This window comes from Motacilla alba, chromosome 1A (genome assembly GCF_015832195.1).
Source record: "Motacilla alba alba isolate MOTALB_02 chromosome 1A, Motacilla_alba_V1.0_pri, whole genome shotgun sequence".
Taxonomy (NCBI): domain Eukaryota; kingdom Metazoa; phylum Chordata; class Aves; order Passeriformes; family Motacillidae; genus Motacilla; species Motacilla alba.
The window spans coordinates 46,144,460-46,170,595 of record NC_052031.1 but is presented as its reverse complement, the minus strand read 5'-3'; the positions used below and the strand labels follow the sequence as shown (position 1 = coordinate 46,170,595).

Sequence of the window (26,136 nt, the reverse complement as noted above, 5' to 3'; positions counted from 1 at the left end):
ATGGTACAGACAGTGGGGCAAACCACAGTGCTCTGTGACACAGAGCACGAAGTCAAGTCCCAGATGCTTTTACTGGCTGAGGAATGAAAAGCAGCACTAACCATGCAGATGTATTCTAAGTGTAGGTAGATTTAAAAGCAGAGAATTCTCTTTTTTTCCTTCATTTTAATTTGCTGCCTGAATGTCAACTGCTACATTGCAAATACCACAAGTCTCATTTTATCTGATTTAATCAGATATTCTCCATAATGCAGAACAGTGCAATCAGTCTGAGACATCATCTGTGAAACAGGATAAACACCTCAGGAGACTTCACAGATGGGAAAAGAAGGTATCTCAGGATAAGTCTGAATGTGTCTGCTCCATGGCACAGATAGTAATGATTTTCAGCACAGCAACCAGGCCTAATTTAACTTTCTCTTTTTGCATCCCATGCCAGGGGACTGGTCTATCATCAGTGCCCTCTTGCTGTTCCAGTGTCAGGCCCTGGTCATGCTCTCTGGAGCACCCTCAAGCAGCAGATCAAGTTCACTTCCCTGCCTTCACCCAGCCTGTGCTATAGCCCTGGATATGGGGCCTTTTGCAGACTTGGTGTCTAAGTCCTCCATGCTCACAGTTGGTTTTATCAACCATCAATTGACTTTTATTTTCAATTGTATATTATCATCAAAATTACACAGCCAAGGCCTTGAGGCAGGCCTTAAGACAACAAAATTTACTTCTACTTCTCCCTCAGCCAAATAAGAAAAAATGTCTTAAAAATAATGTTGCAGCAAAGCATGAACTTTATTAAAATGTTTTTAAAGCAAACATGCATCTGGGCACATATGTATCTGAGTAAATTGGTCAAGTGTTCGTGTCAAACATGACCATGTCAAACTTGTCTACTGGTCATGTGTTGAGTCAAGTCCAATGCCTGAGAGGGTTTATGGCCTCTGAAACAACTGTTCATTGTGGGCATGTCCCAGGCTTTAGCATCTCATGAGTGCAGGATTTGATGCTGGATCCCCACTGGGAGGAGGCTTGGAAGTCCCCCACCCCTCCTGGAGAAGGCTTTTATGTGGGCTGGAAGGACCTGCTGTGGTAGGTTCCATCAGAGCCTGGACAGGCATTACTCTGCAAGGAAGAAGCACCAGCCTCCACAGCCCTGCTTGCTGCAGCACCTGTGTCTGGATCAGGCTCTTCTGTGGCAGACATATTAACGAGGGCCAGTTTTACCAGAAATGTTGAGGCATGTGTACTACTTGTCTTTTTGTGCATCATGAGTTTTCAGCACACTCCCTCTTGGTAAGTAATGATTTTGGTTGTAATAAAGCCTATGGTGCCAAGCTTTCTAAATGGCCATAAAGTGAAGATGATCCCCAGAAGAGGGGGCAGATGTAGTGTGCAGCAGATGCCAATGAATGTCTGTGTTCATCGGCCACCTCATCTTTCTGGCAACGCTTCAGACCATTAACAATAACAAAGTACCATTGAAAAGAATACGTAAACCTGCCATGTTTACACATGTGTTCCTCACAGGCATCCAGTTGATTGCTCTCAGCTTATGCTCATCTGAATACAACAAAGCATAGGTCTTGCTTATTCTTCTGAACTAAACTATATTTCTCCAGGAAGAATAATAAACCCTGAGAGACAACGGTAGCTACATAATGATTGTCTGAAATTGGCAGATTCCACAGACATGTAAAAAGCTCTCTGTTCATAAATACCATTTCAACTCCTTGACTTCTTTAAGCAGAATGAGAAGAAAGGGTAGAACACTACAAAAATGCAGTAGCTGCGTTGTAGGGTGTAAGGCATTTAACAAATTTGGTTTTATAAAAGACAGTGCATGTTCTAACTCCTTTACTGAATAACAGCCTTGTGCAAGGGCAAGGCCTACTGTTTTTTCATAAATAATTTTCTGATATGTTAGAAATTCAGAAAAACATGCAAAGCATGCAAGATAGATTTTCAGATATGTTTTATGCACTACATAAAACACTGGATATTAATTTGATGTCGCTACTTTTTAAGAGGAGGCAGAGGAGACACAAATTTTCTGAACCCACCTAAACCAGCTTGATTATAGAATGAACCTATAATAAAAGAAACTAGTGCCTAAATTTAGCTCCTGTGATTGATATCTTAGTGAAAGAGCATTCATTAATATTCTTTCATAAAACTTTTCTTTTCTTTACTCTTAACCCTGACACTCAATGTCATTCATTTTAAAAGCCACCAGGTGAAAATAAAAAGGAATATTTTAAAAAATCTCACTGCATATGTAAAAATATTACAAATACTCTAAGTTACACTTGCAAGTATAGCAAGTATACTGAAAATTATATTTTTAAGAACATTCCAATCTGACAATGATGCTGAATTTGTTCTGAATGTCACAGTGGTTTTGTCACAGACAGTTTAGGCAGAGAGTCAGTTTCTCTTCACAAGTACCATTTTGTCCATAGTTGAGTAGCTTCACCAAAAGATGTGTAGAACACAATCTTTTTCAACTAATCCTAAACTGAAATTTCATCACCGAAACTACCCATAAAATCCTGAAGCAATTCTGAGATCTTAGCACATCATAACTGGGTCTGTCTTTGAGCAATACACAGTATCTGAACAATTAGAAGTATTTGTGCACTCTGCTCCTATGGTGATACAACATCCACAAAAAGAAAACTCGAATACATGGGCAGCAGTCTATTAAGAAACCAACAGAATAGTCTACTAGTAGGGCAATTAAACTTATGGAAACTGATGGGCAGCTAGCCAGTGGGGGGAAAAAAAACCCAAACAAATATAACATCAATCCTTCTACATGCAAAATGCATTTTTGTTAAAAAAACACCCAAACCACCCAAGTCCCAACTACCTAAAAACCCCCAAACAATCTACCTGTCTCATTCCTTTCCAGAGGAAATGCCTGGTTAGACACAACTCCATAAAGCTGTTTTATGTACTCTCTGAGAGAAAGCCAAGAGTACCTCTTCACATTGTATCTGATCTACAGAATCAAAATGACACTGAAAACCATGGGTCCCACTGGACTCCTCTCTTCCTTCTAATTCTTTATGAACACAATTCTAAATCCTGAAAAGTCTGGGTTTAGAAACAATATTCTTGTTAAATTTGTATGAATAGTTAACCACCAACCAGAAATATTTTTCTTCATTTACAAAGCAGTATGAGCCAGCTAACAGGAGGCTTTTGATGAATCGCAGCAGTCATAATTACAATTACATGAACAGAAATCTGGGAATAAATTTCCATATATGATTTTAATGCTTCAATCAATAAAGCATACTGTCTGTATAGAAGTCAAATATGTCGATGAGTTAGAACTGAAGTAGATGAAAGAGTGAGAAAATTAATATTAGATAGGAATAGCATTTTCTCTAATTCTGGATAATGTTCATGATGTTTTCCATCTGCTTATGTGGCACCTCTCCTTGTTGAACACTGGGCATTGTCTTCATTTAATGACTTCTGACAATAACACCTTCAGTGATCAAGCCATGACAAGGAACTGATTATGACACATTCTCTTTTTCAAAAACTGATGGGTTTTGGGTTTGTTTCTGCCTTTGTAACTCTGAAAATTTTTTCCACTCAAAATGCATTTTTCCATTATGGGACTTTTTAAAAAAGTGAATCTAAGACAGTCAAGATAAAAATAGCTTCATCATTGACAATACTAAACCTTTCTTTATTTTTCTTTCAAGTCTCTCAGTTAACAATCCATTTTATAGATAAATGTATCAGAACCAAAACATGAGGCCAAATACAAAGAGGATGCATAAACTTTCATAAGTCCTAAAAATTGCCATCCAAATATGCTTGAGATATCTGGTGCTCCTATCAGTTCCATAACTGTTTTATTCCTTCTTGGAATTCAATGGTATATGTCAAAATGTTTTCTATATTAGCTTCAATCAAAATAAAATATCTCAAAGCATTTACTTCAATTCAGTCAATGAATATCTAAATTTAGAATTCAGTGATAATTTTCACTGACTCTAAATTCACATTCAATAAATACAAAGACCATATATATGTTCTTAATTCATGGAAAATGATAAATCCCTCTCTGCTTTCTTTCTCATTTTCTCAAGTGCAAGATACTATACATGTATGAAAATTCTTTTTTTTCCTCCCTTACTGTGCTATGGCACAGCTCATTTAATCTCATCTCCTTTATTCTAAAACTGTAATTGTTATTTATGATGCACGAAGTCTACTGTTCATCCTTTCAATAGAAATGAACATGTATTTTCTGTAAATGCAGGACAACATGACTTTCTCAGTAAAAAAGATTATGCACTAGGTTTTACTAGGTGCTGACGGATATTATGAGAAAGATTGTGACCCAGCTATAAACCCATCCATCAGAAGGGCTGGGGAAGGAGAACATCTGCCAACCTGCATACAGCCAAGCTGTCAGCCAATTTTTCACAAAGTTGGCCACAGTAATTCACAACAGTCACTTCTTTTTTGAAAGATTCTTGTTCAGCTTGGAGTTCTTGGCATGACCCACTATCAGCTTTCTTGCAGACACCATCCCATGCCTCAATGGTATTTTGCAAATGTACTGCCTACTGAATTGCTTGCTGACCTAACACCTTGTCAAGCTTCAGCTGACTTTGGAATTGAATATAAAGCTCTTCACAGGACCCCATACACATAAGAAAAAACAGCCCTTCAGATCACACTGATCCTATCCTCCATTACAAAAGCACAAAAGCACAAAAGACAATCTTCTACTTACCCACATTTCACATTAAATAAAAATACCACGGCATGATGGCAGAATATCTCAAAAGAGCATGCATTTCAGATAAGTGTTGATAACTTTATTGCTAAGTTTGCTTTAAAAGTCTAACTTTTCTGAAGATATTACATAACATGAGTAATGCAGTAATTGAGCTTATTTTTAACTGCGCTTATTTTTAATTGAGCTGCTCAGGTATTGAGCTTAAGGCTGTCACCTTTAAATGACTTGCTACATGAATGTAATAAATTTTTAAAAGTCTTTCTAAAACTTTCATCTGCTTAGAGGTGCTTTATGATCTGTGTCTTCCAGACACATAGTGCATGAAGAAGTACTGGAGTGTTTACAGCACCAGCTAGCCCTAATCCCAGCAGAACCAGCTTGCTTTTTTCAACCAGGGAACAAGACCAGTTAAATATAACTGTGGCCATATAGCTAAATAAATAAACCTGGGTGGTGAGCTCATGGATGTGCCCACAGTGCCCACCCCAGATTCCGGCCGTGTGGCCCAGACTGCTTCCCGTGGGCAGCTCAAGACCTCACAATTACGGATTGCATGAAAGGAGAAAAGAAAGTCCTCTTCTAACCTGCCCTCCTGCTTCCTACATGCAATGTAAGAACACTCCCACACACCCTGGTACACTTTTGGATCATTATGTTCAACCTTGGTAGAACCAACAGGATGGTGGTTTTTATTTTTTTAGTTTTCCTTGGTATTTTTGCAATTTGATAATAAGTGGCTTTCTCTTGCCAGTCCATCAGTCTCCTACTGAAAATCTGAAATCTGCCCATAGACTGAAGTTCTCTGGATGTAAGCTTCTTCTCCCAGTCTCACAACTACTTTGGACATAGGAAGTGTAATTCTAAAATGCTCTTATTTTGCTTATTTCATAACGACACACCAGAGTTACCATTTCAGGGAAAACGTCAAAATTCCATTTGATGTACAATATGGTCACTGAGGAAATTCCAGTGGGAAAAGAAATTGCATATTTCTTGGATCTAATACATACCAAAAATAGGATATAAGATAATCAAGCTGAGTACTGAGAGAAATAAGATATGTCTGTTAAAGTCACATTTCACTGAATTCTAATGTGTGAAGGATTCTCTGCTTTTAATGCATAAACAACTGGTTTTCTCCTGCTCTGTTCTGTTACCTCACTTCTCTTTCCAATTTTAAAAATATTTCTCACTAAGATTCTGAATATGCATGAAAAGGCAGTCCAGAAGTAGAAGAAAGAAAAATAATATTTTAAGTGTGAGAGAAATGTTGGCAAATTGTTAACTAAATATCTACTTAGATGAAATCTAGGGATATCACAAGTATTACCACCAGGCTCTATCTAGTTCTCCAAGTCTATTTTAAGCTAGCATTATGATGAGATTAGTTAGCATGCAGCATACTTATAAAAAATAAAATTAAACCCACCAGGGTAATTTAACTCCCTTTTGCATATAAAAGTCCCTCTAAATGATTCTTGTAAAACCTTATATTCTATGATAACATTGCTAGAAGCTGTGAAAACTCACCTTTCTCTTAGCTGAGGATGCTTCTTAAAGGCAACTTCCTATGTTTGGAAACTCACTGTAAAGGTTGCCATGGTGATTAATTTTAAAAGTGAAATTCTCCCTTTTTAAAGTTTTTTCTTTAAAGAAGAAATGTGCTAGGGCTCAGCCCTTAGTAAGACAAATGGGAATGAAAATTCTACCCTAATCCTGAAGATTAAAGGACATAACCTTTGTGTAACTATAACTTCAGAAGAAGAGGTGTTTTCAGAAAAATTTTGGAAATGTCTGTTTTTACCTAAAAATGAAAGAAAAAACACATCCTTAGGCAAAAGAATTCAAGGGAAAAAGCAATATTTTCCAGTGGTCAGACTGCAGCCAGCAGGCTAGGTTATGCTAGTGATAGGATGAAGGAAAGGCAAGGAAGGAATGGTTGGGGTAGCTGAAACTCAATAGAAAAACTGGCAGTCAGCTAGAGACAGTGACATTGTGTGGCAAGAGAAAGAAGTGAAATGTATGCCCAAAGAAAAGCCTAGAAACCAAAGGTCACTACTGAAAAGCTCTTTACCTAAGGCATTATCCATTTTATTTCCATGGCTCAGGATGCAATTTCACATGAGTGTTTCCATCTATCAACTTCTCCTCTCCTCAGTGATGTGCAAAGCTACATTAAACTTTGGCTGTCTACACAGCTGAACTGGAAGATAGAAAAGTACCATTTCTTCTCTAAAAACCATACAATTTTCAACATTACGTCATCCAACTTGCCCCTGCATAAGCGATCACTGCAGAAATCACTGGCAAATTAAACTGGGAAATGTTGTGCCAGTTCAATACCCAGGCAATTTATGGCTTCTTTATTCACATAAAGATCATAGTACTGTGAGACAGCTGCATTATTCATTATGTGTTTAATATTTCATCTCTCTAGGCAAAAGTATCTGTACATGCACAATTAAAATGTCTGACGTAGACAGAGTTGATTTTAATACAAAGAATCAAATTTGTTTCAGAGACCTGCGTGACCTTAAAGCTCTATGGTTGAAATCAATAGAAGGAAAACCAGGCTGAGACTTATGTGGTGCTGTGCCTGGGCATTACTCATGTTGCCTTGAATGACTATCCAAGAAAGCCTCTTTACTTGATCCTATCACATTAGTGATGTAAGATAGTCTAAGTTATATAGAATTATTTTACACTCAACACATGGGGTCATGATGATAACCTTTTTAAAAATGGCAGAACATGCAAATAATTACTATTGCTTCTTTGCCATTATTATAAAGTTTAGTAAATCCATGTGCTTTGTAATTACCTATTAGGACTTCTAGGGAAAAAAAATTCCCAGATGCATGGCATCAGAGTTACAGGTATGAACACAATGCAGATAGAGTAGGAAACAGTCACCATCTCATTCCCCAGACTCCAGAGCAGCAATGCTACTCCCCACACCTTTTTACCTCCTCTTGCAGCGACAGATCACACCTACTGGCAACTGCATGCTGCCTAAAGAAAATCTAGTTTGTTTTTACTGTCCCAGAGACCTGTGTTTTTCAGCACATATAGCTTAAACAATGAAAAATCAATTTTCGGAGCAAGGGAAGAACAGTAGTTCAATGTGCAAGCAACTAGAATGCTATACACGTTTCAAGGCTGTCATCTCTGTCATTAACAGGTATATTCATCCTTTTACCCATTAATCTTTATAGAGAATGTAGTTAGCTTAAACTGCAAATATTTTCCATACTATCTCTTGAATAAGGGTATTTGTAAGAATTATGGAGACGAGCCACACTCCAAATATTCATCCTTTGGAGTTTAAACCTCCCTATGTACTCACAGCAGAGAAGTTGCTGAAGGCTTCCACAGAGCACCAATAGCTCAGAACAAAGCTGAGACTGACCACACTTAAATCACTCCATGATGTGTCTTTGAAGGCTGAGGCTAATTCTGTGTTCAGGAGTAAGTTAAGCTACAAAGTGTAGTGAAGCATCATTTGTGTGCTTGGCACCTTTTTTTTTCACCTGTGTTTTTCCTTTACTTTTCCTGTGCGTCTGTCCTTTTCTTGTACTGGCATTTTCTTTAGGCCATGATTTGCTTCTCATTTACTCAACATGAGCAAGTTGCAGAACAGTAAAGGGATCTTAAATAAAGTGTTTGAGAATTTCTTTGGAGCCTGAAGTTGGAAGTGTGTTTTTCCTCTAATAAAAGGCTAAATAAACCAAATAAACAAAAAGAAAATGTAGTGGATTTATCTGAACCGTCTCTTTCATCACCCTTGCTCAAGCTGATGATGTTTCCCTCATGACATCACCCATACGTTAGTACCAGCTCCTTGCACTAAAACAAAAAGCAATCCAAGGAAACCCAGCACACAGAGGAAGAGAGGATGGCCTGGGGGTAGGTGACTGGAGAAGCTTGGGAAATCCCTGGGCCAACACAGGCAGACACATATGCCAGCCCAGCATCATATTGTGATTTCCCTCCCCTCCTTAAGATGCATCTGATGTCTTCCCAGGAGCTTGCCCACCCAGACATGAAGGTACAAAGCAAGTGAGGACACAGTGGCTGAACACAGTGTCTGAAATATTTGAGTACACAGTAAAAGTTCTGGACAATTTTTGTTGCACAGAATGGGACTAAAACCAGATGGTGGATTGTTTTACCCTACTCTCAAAAACGAGGGAAAGACTCAGCATAAGAAAGAAATACTTACATTATAAACTTGGAAGTTCCATGCTATAGATTACCTTGGTAAAACAAAGGAATCATTGAATCAGAGACAAAACTCTTGTGGATGTTTCCAGCTTACAAGGCAGCACTGCAGACACACAATCTAAACATACATAAATATAGATAGGAAGGCCACTCTGGGACTAACTAAAAATGAGGTGTGTTATTGGCACAGGATGAGGAGATGAGGCTTAAACTGAGAGAACCAGAAATAAGAAAAGAGGAATGGATTTGCCTATCAAGGGAGAAAGAGTCTCTTCTGCCAGTGTTTCCTCATTAGCACTGAACAGTGTGACTGGTCAAGCTCTTCCTTTCCAATCCAGACCATAGTTGTACCTACCTCATCATTTCCAGATGGGAGTGAGCTGCAGGGTGAATGTAGCAAAGAACAAGGTATTCAGCACTAGGAGAACAAGCTGCCAACAATTCAGCTGTTAAATTTGCAAACATGCTATTAGACCAGTATCACCAATTAGTTTTCTAGCTGGATGGGGGAATCACTGAAATGTAATCTCCTGCAGCACTGCTAAGTGGCACAATTAGCCTGAAGTATGGTGGCCAAGCATTATTAATATATCACGAAGGCAATCTGTGACTGCTACACAAAAATATGGCCCCTAGGATAGCCATGAAGAGCAGGCTGCCTTTCAGTGTCTGCAGAAGTAGACACGAGGGACATCCTCCACATGGCAGAAATGCAGGGTAAGCCAAGGTCTGTGAGCAGTTCTGGCAGATGACAGCAAGATGGTGCCCTCAAGGTGCTGGGTGATTAGAGCTCAAGGAATGAATCTTCTGCTTTCTCTCTATGCAGCCCAAGCTTCCTGAAACACTTGGTTGTATTAACCACAGAGGAGTCATTAAGTTATTAATGGTCTGACAGTAATGAAATCACATCTACTGAGAGAGTCAACAGCCTACTTTCAGGGAGGGGACCCTTTGGCCGGAAGGCTTCACAGTCCTGAAATCAGGGACCAATGTTCTAAATATAAATTCCTGTTTAGTATGAATGATTCCTATCTAGAACCTATCAAAAACACAACACCCCGTTTACCCTAGGACAAAATTATCACTCCCTGTGGCATTGAGAAGTCCCATCGTCTTGAGAAAGGCAATGAGGCTCATCAGTGTATTTGACAGAGAATTCATAAGTACTGCTGACTTAAATCTGTTTTAAACATCAGCCAGGGTCTAAAGGTGAAGAGCAAACTGAATCAAGTGTCAAAGCTTCAGCAAGGACACTTGCAGGAGAAATAGAGCTGAGGTAGAGACAATCCAGGAACATAACATTAAGTTACATTCAATTCTTCACTGGTATTTGGAGAACCTCAAGGGGGGTGGGTCTGTCTATCCATCAAACATCAGGTATCTGAGGACATGTGAAAGACTCCAGCCAAGTCATCCAGGAAATGATCAGACAGTGAGGCAAAAGGGCTCAAATAACAATCAGTTATACCTCTGTATCCTTCACATAGCTTAGCAGATTCGGAGGGTGCTCAAGGCAGCCAGCACATGCCAGTGAACAGTGGGGATGATCCAAGACCTGGCACCAGATATTTGTCTGGGTTAATGAAGAACTAAGCAAAGCAGTAATCCTGTCATATTACTTTATGATTTATACTAGTGAAGAGCTCATCCATGAACTAACCGGTACTGAACCACTATGCCAGAGAGGCTAACCATGGCGGCCTTAGCCCAGAGCCATAGCTCAGCACACGTGATAGCAGTCCTGATGAAACAGAAGGCTTTATGCAGAAAGTGAAACTTGCTCATTGCTGGCAGTAGAAATACCAAGCAGCATGAGCTTTCTATATTGCCATGCCATTAATCCTTGGAACAGAAGAAAAAGACAGAGCCTCTGTCAATAACTTATCATGCCTTGCTGAATGCTTAAGGGAAATGGCAAAAATTAAGTTCTCTTACACGTACTCAAAAATTTTCACTGTGTGACTATGCAGATTGCAAGGGGCAAAATCTACATCCTGTATCTCCTTCCATCTGCTGAGACATGAGGCCTCCTCTCAAGACTGGATTTTGTCTGAGGGGACTTGAGCACTGTCCCAGCAGATTTATGGAATGACATCCTGAGATGAACAGCATCTCATGAGAAAGGACAGGGAAAAGCAAAGTAGTATATCAGTTTACCTGCCCTAGGACCTGAGATATGTTGGCATCATACAGTGCAAATTGAGGAACAGAGCAGAGGGGGCTTCATCAGTCTGGGAAAAAAACAGAGAGGCTCTGTTCACTTTCAGTGGCAGGAGGCATGCAACACAGCAGGTGACTCCTTCACATTTTAAGACCTGGCCTATGCAAATGCATTTTGATCCTTCGGCTAGAAATACCATGTAAACAGAACCTATTTTAATACTCAACCTAAACCTCCCCTGACACAAATTTAGGTCATTCCCTTGTGTCCTGTCTCTGTCTCTGGTCACCACAAAGTAGAGATCAGTGTTTGCCCCTCCTCTTCCCTCACAATAAGTTGTTACTGCAATGAGGTTTTTCCTCAGTCTCCTCCAGGCTGAACAGAGCCAGTGACCTCAGCCGTTCCTCATACACCTTCCTCTCAAATCCCTTCAACATCTTTGCTGCTGTCCTTTGGATGTTCTCTAATTCAGCCCCATGGAGGGCCAATGGGAAGCTCCCCAATTCCATGTAATCCAGCAGATAATCTTTAAGATGATAGACAAAATTTTACTATCTCTTAGAACGATGAACTAGAAGTGGTAGATTATTGAGAACTTATTTGGAGGAATTTGAAGCCTAGCATTTTGTCTGGGTTTATCTGTGAAACATTAGCAACCTCTGGCCTCAACAAAAGAGTAAACATATTCAAAAAACCCCCTACTCATCCAGCAAAGACAAAAATGAAAATAGAAACCTGTAGCAACCTGCAGCAACCTGCATACCACTTGAAGGGAGAAATAGATCTTATAGAAAAAGTAGGTTGAAGACTGATCAGTCTACATATATCTCAGTGGATGGCACTGCAGCTATGCATCCAACACCTCTGCAAACAGCTAATTCAGGGACACATTGTTACATGACTCACAAACAGTGGTGATTTTCTTTTCCTTGCTGGGAAAGATGAGAACATTATTTCTACATATACAATACAATGAATTTTGAAGTTATTAAAAGAAAAGTGAGCTTAAATTTTCCCCTGCTGTGTTCCACTTCTGTAATTAGTCATTCTTAGTTCTCTCTAGTTCTCATTTTTCCTCCCTAGGTATTTAGTAAAAGAAAAATTCTCCTTTCCTGGTTTTATATTTGCTAATGAATTATCAAAGACAATAGAAAGCATGTAACCTCTATAACTCAGTCATGTATCTACCAGTTCTGGAGCCTGCAACACATAGTGTCAGAGAGAGTATGAATAAGCATTCTCATATTAAATATTTAAATTATCATTAATTTTACTACACACATGGAAGCAAAGGTAAGAACAGATGTAGAATCCATTCACCACAGATTCTTCTCACCAGGTTTACCTGAAATCACGAGAAATCACTGCAAGGCAACTTAGGAAACAGTACAAGAAGAAACAACAATAAAGGCGATAATTTGTCTGTCTTACCCATCTCCCTCCCTGTGAAAGTCACCCACCTTTGAAGCTGAGAGGGGCAGATCCCCTTCCTAGAAACAGAGGGAAAATGCAAAGAAAAAGAAGGAAAGGTCCCTGCCAATTATTATGTATGTTTTATTAAGAGACTTGTTTGGGAGCCTATTAATCATTTTTCACTCCTGAAGAGTCATTTTTGCTCAGCAGTCACACCATAAGCAATGTCACATTGTAACAGACGATGCAGCACTGCTGACGTGCTGTAATTTTCTCTGAATGCAGACATTTATGGTTTCATGCTAACATACCTCATGCTGATGGTGTAATAATCTTGACCTGCGGTTTTTACAAGGGAAAAAGGAAGTAGTAAATCACTGACAAGTGACCCCAATAGCAAGTATCCCTGTTTGCCAGAGAGGCTCTGCTCTTGTTGTTAATGGCACGTCCTGTTAACCAGCTCAGTTGCAAATGACTTTAAATTTAACGTTTAAAATGTGAAGTTGGCAGTGTCATCCTGGAGGTGTCACTGCCCATTACCCAGAAGAAACATGCCATCACACACAGCAAAGACCTTGCAAGGAGCTGCTGACAGGGAGGGGCAGCCATGATTCAGGCTGATGCCACCAGTGTTTGGACCTTGGGCCAGGACAACAAAGGGACAAATCAGCCCCAAAATGGGGAGAGCTGGAGTCTGCTGCTCTGCCCAGGGGATGAAGGGGTGGAGTGGAACCTTATTTCTGAGAAGACATCTCAACCTGAAATGGTGCTGCTTCCCGTCCCCATGTCTTGCCTGTCCAGGGCTTGGGTGGAAGCACAGAAAATAGAGCTGGCTGCTCCCTCCTGTAGTCCTCAGTGACTGCCCAAGGTACCTCTGTCAGCCAGCCCTGTCCTCCTGGCACTCTGCCCCTGGCTTTGCTCAATTTTAACTCATGCTGCATCATCTCTGGGGCTGCTTTGGCTTCCTGGGCAGCTCTGCCTCTTGGGAGCCTGATACACTTTTGCCATCCAGTCTCATCTATCACTCAAAGATTTTCCTTCTTTCAAAAAAGTCTTGCATTTCACTTGTTGTCTGTCTCATTTCAGATCCCTTAAAATGTACATTCCTCCATTTCCTCTATCTTTGATATTTTAATTAATCTGGTTGCCTTTGTTCAAGTGCAGTTCAATGTCTTTGCAGAGCTATTTTTTGTGATGTATATTGCCTTGGTTATTTAATTCTCTAAAGGCTTCTGGAGACAGCTTATTTACAGGACATCATATAATTATAGGAAGGTTTTTAGATTGTGCTGGAAATGAAGCTGTCATTGGGAAAGTAGCTTTGAAATATGCTGTGGATTTAACCCACTGTTTCAAGTCTTACATGCAGATACAAACAACACCTAAACGCCAAAATATGAATATAAATTTCATAGTAAAAACAATTTGCTCCCAAAAAGAAAAAAAATCCTCATATAACTGCCCTCAGTAAAAGTATCTATTAATTACATTTTAGAATCAGAATTTGGAAAAAAAAAAACATTTCTAGCAGGTGTTAAACTTTGTGTTATTCACAAATATTTCAGTATGCTGAGTATTATTTAGGTATAATATTTAATGAAAGCAGATGCCTGCTTCTCCTTTAACAGCTGGGAAATAGCACTTCTGGGACGAGTATAGCACAGGACAAATCTGTTCTGAAGCCTTTGTGGCCCAATCCCCTCCTGATATGCAGGGAAATCCTTAGGCACCAAATCCATACACAACATATTTCTACCTCAGGCTGCCTGACTTCTGGAGAAAACTCTCACCTTTCTTTAAATGAAAAAAAAATAAAGAAGTATGCTAAGTACCCCCTGCCCTGCAACTCAGCCAACAAAGAACTCACCCCAAACCAAACCAACAACAAAAAACAAACCTAGAGAATAAAAATAATCTATTAAAAGTCTCTGTCCTACCCATGGGAAATTAATCAGAAAACGAAACCAAAGCAGAACAAGGACTGGTTCTGCCTCTCTCCTTCTGAGTATATACTCTTACATGCCTTTGAAAAAAATCCCACATTTATTTATTTATTTACATAATAGATATATAAAAAATTATATATTTTTAACAAGTCATCGGCCATCATAAGTATTACTACAGTAGCAGTCATACTTGCCGTCTCTACAAAATATAGTCACAATGATATTCTACACCTAACAACATTAACATTCCTGATTTCCTTGGGGAACACTATGGCAAGAAGGATGATCTACCAGGCTGCAGCAAAATGTAGAACACTGCACAATTACCTCAGGGTAATCTGTTTCAAAAAAAGTTGCAAAAATAATGGCAAGGAAGGTAGAGCAACACTTCCAAACAAAACCACAGGGCACTCCAGAGCTGAAGGTTACCCATGAGGTTGTTGACTTGCATGGCCCTTGGCAAAGCAGGCCATTTCTAGTGACATGGGTTCGTTCAACATAGAACTTTTGAGCAACTGACTGCAACAAAAGTCATTTCAAGGCTGAAAAATATGCAGTGTGTAAATAAGCTCACATAAGCTGATAAAAATATAAAGACCAAGAGAAATCAGGGAGGGAAGCAGGGTTAAGAGATACGTGCAGGATGGGTTTCTTGCCAAAACTAGGAGCCTTCCTACAAATGTAGGACTTGAAATGACACAAAAAGCCACTCATTTTGTACTAAGAAATCTGACAAAAAAGACCATTTTTACATGACATCCTTTCTTGAACACATATTTCTCTCTAGCACTATTGTATTTCCTACAAATAGAGTAAAAATTACTATTCCCAAACCCTTTGCAATAAAGTTCAAATTTCCTTGTGAAAAATTCTGTTACCTTTAGGCTATAAAACACAATGAACTAATGGAGCCTTCTTCACTCATAAACTGCCTCACAGAGGAAGATTCATTTTAATTTGAGTGGAGTGATTTTTGACTACATAATTACCACCTGGGATGCTTCTAGAATGATTTTGCTATACAGTTCTTAAAAATGTCAGTGCATTGCTTATCCAATTCTACACATGTTATAAAACTTTTCTTCAGATTCACAATAGCAAGGCAGAGGTAATAGAAGATACTGAGCCTATACAAAAGCTGAAGACAGATAAAAGATGCCAAGTGAACTAACCCTTTTGTTGTCAACACAGATCTGAATTAAAATGTCATCAGAAGTTCCCTGCAAGGAGTTTCATGTCATTTACCACCTTGTACCCTTAGAATCCATCCCTTTTCTTGTTTCAAGGACGTAAGCATTGCTAATAATTTTACTTAAACCTGTTTGGTTTTGCTGAGTTGTCACCAGCTTTTATTGGATGAAGATATTTTTGAAATTATCAGTGAAAATGTGACCACTCTATACCACACAAGCACCTTTGAAACACTGAGTGGTATTTGCTGAAAAGAGGGCAGATTGTTGCACAGTGCTGTAGCGACAGCGTGTGAGTTGACTGCAGGTGCAGCCAAACTCTCACAGGGATGTTCCCCTGCAACCTTTCAGGAAGACACAATTTCTGAGCCCACAGCTGTTCCTGGATGTAGCAAGGGATATTTAAAAAGTAAGACCTAAGAAAGATCAAATTCATTATATGAAATGAGGTTACGTAGTAACTGGGGCTCTTTCAAAGTACTACCTGGAGACATGCACCCTAAAGAAGCCTCACGCCTTGCAAACTTGAAACATTAGCAAGAGTTAGAGCACTAATCCTAGCAGACACAAAGCATCACAAAGACCACAGACATGAAAGCACACCTAGCTCAGAGCCTGACTGCTTGCCTGGATTCAAAAAGCCAGAGTCTAGTCTGACATAAAGCTGCTCTGCAGCACCATAAAAGATACTCTGAGACATTGTTTGTTTAACAGGAGCAGGAGCCTATAATGATATTAAAATGGTGCCCAAATTTTGGTGCTGTAATGGTGCCCCAACAGCACCAGGTGGGTGATGCTTGTGTTGAGCTGTCTTGCTGTGGAGTTAAACAGGTGACAGGGAAATACAAACCCTGCTTTGCCAGGGCTAGGGCCAGAGCAACACAGGAAAGAGGGAGAAAATGAGCTTGCAAGATCCCTCAGCCTCTCCTCTACCTTCTCTGTTGAGAGACCAAACTCATGCAGCTACTTTAACCCACCCTGGAAATCTTCCAGGTGAGATGGCACAGGCCCCTGCCTGTTCCCAGGCAGTCTTCTCTAGCATCTCACTCTCCTCATGATTAGAAAGTTTTCCTTCATGTCTGAAGCTCCTTTTCTGCAGCTTAAAGTCTCTTCTCCTTGATGTACTTGCTGTGGACAGAGAGATCAGACTACTCCTTCCTGTCTGCCACTGCCTTTGGTGTAACCTTACAGAAGGGACACACACTCTCTATCTCAGTCTCAACTCTGCCAGACTGAGCACCAGCAGCTCCTTGGCTGAACTCCTGCACACCTTGTTTTCCAGCTGCTCTCACTGTTCTCTCCCAAAATTTCATCCATCAGCTTTTCCACCTCCTCCTAGAAGGGGACTGCCTTAAACTAAGCAAAATACTACAGCTGAGATCTACTGTGTGCCAGCAACAGAAGGAGGATTTCTCCAGGTATCTTCCACACAGCTATCCTCCTCCTACACCCCACTATGTTGCCTGTTTGCAGCAGTACAACATTATTGGCTCACCCTCAGTTTTTGTATCACTGTAACTCCCCCACCCCCAGATCTTTCTCCAGAAAGCAGCCACTTCTTGTTCCCCATCCTCCACACTTGCAGTTGATTTTTTTGTGCCTAAATGTGGTCAGCCCAACCAAATAGCATCCAACTTTTTTTCCAGACCATTTTTGTAGTTTATCATGGCTATCTTTGTATCCTTTTATATCCTTCAACATATCCTTTTATATCCTTTTATATCCTTCAACATTTCTGCAGTATATCTAACAGGTCTGTGTAATGTGTAAATGTACTTAGAATTGAATAGATATAAAAGATGTAATGGAATATCATGTTATGTATGCCATAGATTGTGATGTTCTATCAGTAATTGTGTAGCATCAAACTCCAGGTGACCCCTGTAAAAAGTTCTGTGCTGCACAGCATTTCAGGGCAACTGGCTTGACATCTATTCTGTGCCTGTTATTTTTCAGAACATTCTAGTGCAAGATTACATCTTGTAAGAGCTTCATGAGCATCAGGCTTCAGTAGTTTGCAAATGAGTGTCATGAAAAACTCTGTGAAAGGCGCTATTGAGCCAAGAAATATGTCAACTATTATTTCTCCCTCATCCAGTAAACGTGATGTTCTCTCACATGAGAAAATCAGATGGCTTCCATGAAATTTCTTCTTTAGATTATATAAAGGCTGCTGCTCATCTCCTTGTTACCTTCTAAATACGAATCAACAGCTTACTTGCTCAGTAACTTTTTCTGGTTTTTTTTTATTTTCAGGGATCAATCCCAAACAAACTAGTTAACAAATTCCAGGCTTCTCTTTTTCTTCCTCCACAAAGGTGCTATTTATTTTCCACTTTTTTTTTTCCTTTTACCAGTATAACAGTCCTGTACTGTATCAATGGATCAATAATTCTTTAACATATTAAGATCAAATCAGCTCCTCTTCCTGAACAGTAGAACAGGCAAGCTGCCTTGGCAGTATTGTGCTTTCCCTCTTATTACACTGAATAGCTCTTTTAAAGCCAGTCTCTCCTCTTTCTCTTAATCTGCATTTGAAAGTGTCTTTCACTTAGTTGCTAAAATATATTCATTTTCTACTAGGACCCCACACTTGGAAACGACTTGGTTTGAAACATCTAAAAGGCATTTTAGCTTGGCTTAGAAGTAGTTTGCTCAGTATGTAAATTTACTTAATTTACACACAAGTCTGGCCCATAGCCCTTACCTTGGAAGTGCCAGAATATTGAGACTCTGGAATTTTACAGAGATGTTTCTTTTGAAAAATGTATTGCCCTCCAATGTAACAACACTTTGTGAGCATCAGAATTCAGCATGGGGGGGAGGGAAGAGTTTAAAAATTATCTTTGCTCTGTTAGAGAACACAGCAACATTTTGCTGCTGAAGTGAATGGGGACAGGCTGAAGGGCCTCACTTCTGTTGAAGCAAGATCTCATGAAACTGTAATCTCATCAACTATTTTCTATTTGTTTCATGAGGCTCTAACTGCTGACTTTGACTTAAATTTGCAAATAATTTTAATCAATATAAAACTACACATGCTGTCATTTAGTTTTGGGCAAATAAATTCTGAAATGTTTGGTTTTTTCCTCTTTTTCCTCTCTCAAAGCACAATTTTGTAACTTTTCCTTTGCCTATTAATTAATTCTGATTTTTAAGGTTTTGTGTTTTAGCAAAACATGGATAGTTTTTCATCAAAGCAGGAAAGACATACCAATGTGTCAAAAAGCATTCGTTACAAACCAAAAATTTGCTACAAAGAAAAGATTCTCAAAAACAATTCAACAGAATTTATATTAAGATCTTGTTAACATTAGCAAAACAACATTTCTGTAATGGTATAAAAAATAGCTAAACACTTTAGCAGATGCTTCAGAGAGGCAAAAATATCTGGCAGAAAAAAATCAGAGGGATTTTTTAATGTAATCTGCCCTCTTCCTTCACCCTCACTTTGCTGCTGCCACTCACATATCAAATAACAAAAAGCTCAACTGCTCACAGATGCACAGATGAGTTTTGCCCAGAGAAACAGCTGTTCAGTGCCATCTCTGATACTTACTCATCTGCAGCTTTTCAAGGCACCAGGCTAGCACTGTTCTGTTGCTCCTAACAGAAGAAATAGGAGCTGTAAGAGGCATGGTTTGGGGTTTTTTACATAAAGAATATGGAGCTTAAGCAACTGTATGAGAGTGAGGAAAGTAAGTATGGAAACATCAGGGTTATCAGTAGAGAGCAAAAAGCACTAATCCCAGGTTTGACCTGAATTTTCCTAATGTCGGATTAGCTTAGATATTTTGCATTAATCTTTTCCACCAGACATTTTCATTCTGTGAGCTGAAGTGCCTGGTTTTGCACAGCTTCTATCCTCATTACCTTATATTAACTTAAAATTATACATATCTATTGCCAAAGAGATAATGGTCTTCTCTATTTATCTATTTTACTTCTCACTAACTAAATTGGATTCTGCTTGCCTTCTGAAATGTTATATGTAACCTTTTATTTATCTACAGCCAAGCTGCCTGAGGGAATAAATTCTTGTTCCTCCCAGGAAGATATATGTGCTCCCTGCAGTACATGGCCCATTTAATGAAAAAAAATTACTACTATAATTACAAGTTTTCAGGACTTTGTCAAAACCCTATAAACGTTTTCTTTGGCCATTCACAATGAATAATTTAATAATTTCTAAGTATTTCCAATTATTTCCTTAGAACAGCTTTAGAAGAACAAATTCTTTTGTGTCAATTCATAAAAAATAATACAGAAAATGTTCTTTCAGGAGATGTAGACTTGGCTGATACTCAGCCCTGTTGTCAAAAATCTTCATGAATGGATTGCAATATAGCCAGTATATTATGAACCTTGTATGCCTTATATTGATCATGGATAACTCCTTGGTGTGGGAGTTGGGGAGAGCCAAACTGAAGGTGAACGGGAAAAAAAGAATGAATGAGAGTAGATGAATCATTTCCAGACAAGAAAGAAATAACAGAGATAAAGTGTAACAGCAGTATGATTACCTTTGTGATAGGCTAAGAACATAGCATTTAATTGTTCACATTTCTTAAAAAAAAAAAAAAAAGTAAATTAAGAGGATATATACTGTAATGGAAATTAGAGTTTCTGAGAAATGATGCTGTTTTTCAACAGTTACACTTGCACAAAGAAATCAGAGAAATAAAATAAAATATTTGCAAAAGTGCCTGAATTTTCAATACAAATTTTAGCAATCAGAGAAAAAAATGGAAGGACCAGCTGGTAGAGGGTGTAAGAGAAACAGCAGTGCCAACTTTTCCTTGGCTTCTCTCCCCTATAACCTGTGGCCTTTCTCTGCAAGCACTCTTCTCCCCTGCCAAATGGTGTTACTCACCAAAGCAAGTTGTAAATTTTAGAAGGAAAAAAAATCAAAAAGGCAATGTCAGGAAGCCCTTTCTGCAAAAAATGTGGAGGAAGCAGCAAGGTAAATCCCTACTGCTGTAGTTAGGGAAGCAGAGGGACAACATAGTGATGAAACATCTCTCTTTCCACTGTGTTTCAGCACACTTCATGGATCAGCATTTGTTTTGCTATTGAGTAGAAGTGAGAGGGAGCTCTGCTGAATTATGGTGCCACTGCTTTAAGTTCCAAAGAGACAAATACAGTAATGCTCTAAATAAATATTTAAATTTTTTTCAGTTTCCAGCTGATTGAAGTTGCTACTGGTTTTCCTCAATCCTGCCACAAATATATGATCTGCTCAGAGTATACAGTAGGGTCACCTGGCATTCAAAAATGCTGTACTGAAAAGAATATAAGCAGTATCAAAATCTAATAATCTCTTATGCATTAAGAAAAACCTCTCTTTTCCAGTAGTTGCTGCAAAGTTACTCATAATAACATCATTTTAAGCACCTCCATGATTGCTATCTAGATGTCTTTCCAGCTGTGGGAACTTCTGCAGTGAGCATTATATTCAATATTAACAATAGCACAAATATTCTTAATGTTTATTTGTGGCTTGCCTGCAATTTTTACTGCAACCCTTTCTCTTTTTATCCAAATTTCCTATTATTTTGCTGGTTTCTTCTGAGTCCAACATCCAGATAAAGTAAATTGCTATAAGATCATAAGTTGAGAAGGCATTTTGGAGCAGTACAGGATAACCAACGCCCAGGGGAAGGTCAAAACCCAATCTACAACTCACAGTTCTGTCAAGAGGAGCAGCAGCTGATGCACTGTCCTTCTCTTGGGCGACACCTGGGAACAGTCCTGTGGCACCTGGGAACAGCCCTGTTTCTGCCTTCACTGTCAACTACCTGAGTCACAGTCCACTTGCTGACAGCAGCTGCCACACTTGGACCCTCAAAGCCACGACCCAAAAGTAATTTGTTGTTAACATATAAGAGACAAGACTTTCAGAAAGTAGTCCTAACAGCATTTGCTACACAGGGCTAAGGAAATTCCATCTGCTGTGCTGTCCCAACTTCTGCTGATTTTGTCTCCATTTTTTTTTTGTCTTCTGGAGATCTGTTTTGGGCATCAGGTCAGCTCACTCAAATATGGGTGAGCAAGGACAAAGGACATAATGAATATTTGGTACAAAAAGCAGCAGGCATTTTCTTACTAGCCTAGGCCTGCAGCAACTTGCAGCAGGAACAGCCAAAAAGAAAACACATTTGTACTTTTGGTTTTTCTGCTTCTTAATTTACAGCTTGGTTTTGTGAGTAAACCCAGCACATTCAAAGTTTGTTTCTATAAGCAAACAGATACAAAACTGGGAGAAGCAGCTGACTCCCTCGAGGGCAGGGAGGCCCTGCAGAGAGACCTCCACAAGTTAGAAGACTGGGCATCACCTACTATATGAAGTCCAACAAGGGGAAGTGCTGGATTCTACAATTGGGGTGGGACAGACAGACTGGATGTACAGACAGAGTGGGGAATGAGACACTGAAAGGTAGTGCCAAGGAAATGGACATGAGGGTCCAGGTTGTTGGCAAGTTGGACATGAGCCAGCAGTGCCCTGGGAGCCAGGAGGGCTGACTGTGTCCTGAGGGCATCAGGAACAGCATCACCAGCTGGACAAGGGAGGGGATTGTCCCCTCTGCTGTGCACTGGTTGGCCTCACCTCTAGTGCTGTGTGCAGTTTGGGCACCACAATAAAAATGATACTAAGAGAACATCCAAACGAGGTGAATGAAGATGGTGAAGGACCTTGAGGGGAAGATGTATAAGGAATGGCTGAGGTTACTTGCTCTGTTCAGCATGGAGAGGAGGAGACTGAGGGTAGACTCTGCAGCTTCTTCAAGAGGGAAAGAGCAAAGGGCAGGCACTCTTCTCCATGGTGACCAGTGACAGGACTTGAGGGAATGACCTGAAGTTGTGTCAGGGGAGGTTTAGGTTGGGTCTTAGAAAAAGGTTCTTCACCCAGAGGGTGTCTAGGCACTGGAACAGGCTCTCCAGGGAAGTGGTCACAGCACCAGCCTGACAGAGTTCAAGAAGGGTTTGGACAATATTTTCAGGCACACAGCATGACATCCTGACCTGGGGATGGTCCTGTGCAGGGCTAGGAGTTGGCCTCAATGATCCTTCTGGATCCCTTCCAACTTAGCATATTGTGTGATTCTGTGAACATGGATCTGCTACACCAATCCCTGAAAGTGACACCAAAGTTGCAAAGAAAATGAAAAAATACTTCCAGAAGTATTCCTTGTCTGTGAGAGGAATTGATGCTGTTCTCCCAATACATGCTGCAAACTAGACAGGTAGGTATTAGCCTCATCTTGCATTGACGACAATGGTCTATTTCCCCTAAGACCCCATGACCCTCTAGCCTTGCAGACTTTCCATATACATTCATGAGTCTAACTTTTCTTTCTTAGAAACTGACTCTCAGCTTAAAACCTCCAAGTCTGATAAGGCCCTGGGTAACCTGTTCCAGCATAGTAACTCCTCACAGGAGTGTTGCCTTCAAACATAGAACAGTACAGACCAATGCCCACAGCAAAAGCAGCACCATAACAAAAAGCAGAAACCCAGAATTCCCATTCACAGTGCCAGGCAGCAGGGATTCTGTATATTATCTCCCATCATGGTCCTCTTTTCAATAGGCTTGGTCTTCCAGACTCATAGACGCATCAGTAATCATGGTTAAAAAAACAGTAGAGAAAATAGTCACATGTAGAGGAAATTGCAAGCTCAAGCCCATCATTTACCAGAGTACACAGCTGGTAACAAAATCAGTCATTTTTACATTCATGAGGAAGGCCCTTGAGCACCAGGCCTGCTGATATTAATTTTTTTTTTAAATTTTCATGGACTCAGTTTGTTTCTTTGAATCACTTAGCTTTTGAGACTAATTAAATAATAAAAATGTTGTTTGCAAAATTGCAGCATGTTGCTCTCACACAATGCAAAGAACCAGATGGGTATTTGTTTGGTTGCTAAAGTCAGTGGTTGTTTTTTGTCTTGCTTTTGCTTAAGAAACTGTTAATATTTAGGGCATGGTTTTTTCAGCCTAAATTTGCATGAGTACTTCTTTTCAGACTATAAACTAGATTTTTGATACCCTCATTACAGAGTCAACCTCTTTCTTGCAGGAGTCTGTGAACAACTCTTAGTGCTTGTCTCTCTTGGGAATCACATAATTTACTTATTTTCCAAAGATACAGACTTGAGAGCATTGTTTTTCTAAAATGCTGTTTTAATCAAACAAAAAAAAAAGACGCCTCTGCTGTTTTCAAAGGCATTTACCAAAGTAAGCATTCATCCATTTGTTGTTTGACCTATAGTTTTTACAGTGCTAACACACCAGTGCATTGACAGAAAAACCCTGCAGTGTGATGGTGATCCTTTCGCTGGAAGTACAAATGAAAATTAGTACTTTCAAATCAATCTGGCATTTTTTTACCAGTCATAAAAAATTCTTACTCCTGAGAAAAGATGGGAGTACTTCACTGACAGCATAATACATGTGTAATATGAACTTAAGAATATATGAACAGATGAGATACCTTGTGAGATTTCTAATAACGTATGGTAATCACATTTAAAAAAAGACATCAATGAATTACTTCAACCTCATGAAATGATGCCATATAAAGACATACTGCTTTTGTTCCTGATTAGTAATCAATCCTAGAGAGGTATTTGACTCAGCGCCCACAGAACTGAGTATCTTAGAGTCTGTAATGGGTTTACCCTTATAAAGAAAACATGAGACAGAAAAGTTCCTTGCTTACTTACACTGCTAAATGCACACAACCGCAGTGATCCCCCTTTGGTCACCCTAGAAGAATATGGGCAGTTCAGAAACATCTACTGTGAAGACCTGTCCATGCAACTTCATTAAATGCATCACTTTCAACTTATAGACATAGCAAAATGAAAATAAATATATTCAGAAAAGTAGAAAAATTCAACCTTGCCATCCTATTAGCTCATCTACCACAAGAGTCAGTCACAGACTTAAATCAGTTCTTGACTCTCAGTTTTAGTGTTATCAAAATATTAATAAACAAGTACACTTGATCTCACTAGAAATATTTAGTTAATTCTCTGGAATTAACTAGATTTATTGGTGCTTCTGTTTTCAAATAATCCATGGGTACACGTGTGTTTGTATTTCTCTGTGTGCAAAACTCCACTTGAATTTTTGATCATTGTCTTTCAAACACTGTCCTGTATTTCACATTTTTCTTCAACTGGAACCAGTATATTTTCTGAGAAGCCAGGTGATTCCCTTGAGAACACACTACATGTCAGGGATGGTGTCAGGACTTGCAGCCATCACTTGAATTCTGGAAAGAAATTCTCTGTCCATACACATTTTAGCTGTGTTTCTTCTGCTTCTTCTGATCTTATAGTTACTTCTGGGTTCAGATGTGGTTTGAAGGATCAATATCAATGACAAAATTGCTACATTATGTTGATGAGTTTGGTATACAAAGCTTGTTTTTTGACAGCTCTTTCACTGTCATCACTCAACAGTTAAATGAAATGTGATTAGACCCACAAATGGATTAGACCTTCAAATACGAAATGTTGGGTGACACTCCTGAGAGAGAACCACCATAAATGGCACAAAACCAAGAGTCCAAATGCAAAGTAGAAGACTGCCAGCAAATTCGATAGGATCACTGCTTCCCAAGTTTTGCTTGTGCATGTAACTGTGTGGATTCCCGCTAGACGTTAAGACTGGGAAACAGATTGAAATCTGGATTTGTTTGCTTTGAGTACCCCTGGTACCTATCTACTTTTAGGATCATTTCCTTATGATCCTAAAAGGATGTATACTCATGCGCATGTATCCTCAGCAAGAAAAGCAATGTCCAATGTCTCAATCTTACAGGTGCACATAAAGCCGAGTAGAAGCTCAGTATTTTCTGAGAAGCCCACAGAACATTACTAACAGGACTCTTGTTACATCAATAGTGGATGTAATCCAGGTTCAACCCGTCTCCTTTTTTTGTTATTTTAATGAAATTCTAATTTCACAAGGCATACTGCAGTTGAGAAAGTAAAGAAATCCTCAATTTTCTTTTCTGGGCTCCAGTTCAGAAAACAGGAACATAGAGAGGATCCCAATTTTTTGTTATCCCTCTATTTTCTTTCGGCATTGTCCCTCCATTTGATGATGCATCAGCAATTAGCATTTTGGAAAAAAAAGGAGAAAAGAGAAGGAAAAGACATCTTTTGAATTGCTCGATGTTTTCATTATGTTCTGCAGTCTAGTAGCTCTTCAGAAGTAGTAAATTAGCCTGCAGCACTGATTTTTCCCAAGACACCTCTATTACTTTGAATTTGCATCCTTATCATGTATATTATGTATGCCTGTGCGTCACTGTGCCTGAATTAGACTACAAGTTCCTTGCGACAGAATACCTTATTCTGTTCACAGCACTACGTTCAATTTTGGTACTCAAAGAATAAAAACATAATAAACATAATGGCAAGAAAAAT

At 39.3% G+C, this 26,136-nt stretch overlaps 1 protein-coding gene across 4 annotated transcripts in view; it reads right to left on the bottom strand.

The window, feature by feature from the left end:
• Positions 1 to 26,136, bottom strand: part of ANO4 (anoctamin 4) — a 210,754-nt gene that overhangs the window by 133,462 nt on the left and 51,156 nt on the right. Inside the window, exon 1 of one of the 4 annotated variants that reach the window (XM_038152976.1) lies at positions 6,293 to 6,317. The exons of the other annotated variants lie outside the window; for them this stretch is intronic. The gene's annotated coding sequence lies outside the window, so the exon portion shown is untranslated. Of the gene's footprint in view, positions 1 to 6,292; positions 6,318 to 26,136 lie in introns of those variants that run through there. 4 annotated transcript variants of the gene reach the window in all.